This window comes from Pterocles gutturalis, unplaced genomic scaffold (assembly GCF_000699245.1).
Source record: "Pterocles gutturalis isolate BGI_N339 unplaced genomic scaffold, ASM69924v1 scaffold43973, whole genome shotgun sequence".
In the NCBI taxonomy this organism is placed as follows: Eukaryota; Metazoa; Chordata; class Aves; order Pterocliformes; family Pteroclidae; genus Pterocles; species Pterocles gutturalis.
This window is the reverse complement of record NW_010119599.1, coordinates 6,248-6,720: the sequence shown is the minus strand read 5'-3', so window position 1 is coordinate 6,720 and position 473 is coordinate 6,248.

Below are 473 nucleotides of genomic sequence, written 5' to 3'. Positions count from 1 at the left end.
CTGGAAACTTTATAAAGTCAAGATTGCATCTACAGTAACAGGACAGACACGTTTTACGAGGCAGGTGATTAGAATTTCTTCGAAAATTTCTACAAATACCTCTGGTAGTGGAGGCAATATTTGGTTACGAGTAAAACGAGGATGCAATGGAATCCTTGCCATAGTTGACATTATTAGTAACATTTATAACCAGTGTATGTTTTGATTTCTTACTCCTTTTCAATCCTTACTTTTCCTTTCAGTTACATGTATGTAAATATTTTTATTTTAACCTGTAAGTTGTTATTTACAGGTGCAGATGAGAAAAAAGCTAATACTTTGCTAGAGGTATAAATTATGTTTACTCTTTCTCAGCTGACAGTTTTAAAAGTTGGGTTTGTTTTTTGGGTTTTTTTTTTTCCCAATGTTTGCTGTGTTTATCAAATTTGGAAAGGATCTGCAGAAAGCAGTGAGAGACCTAGTCCTGAAAATGT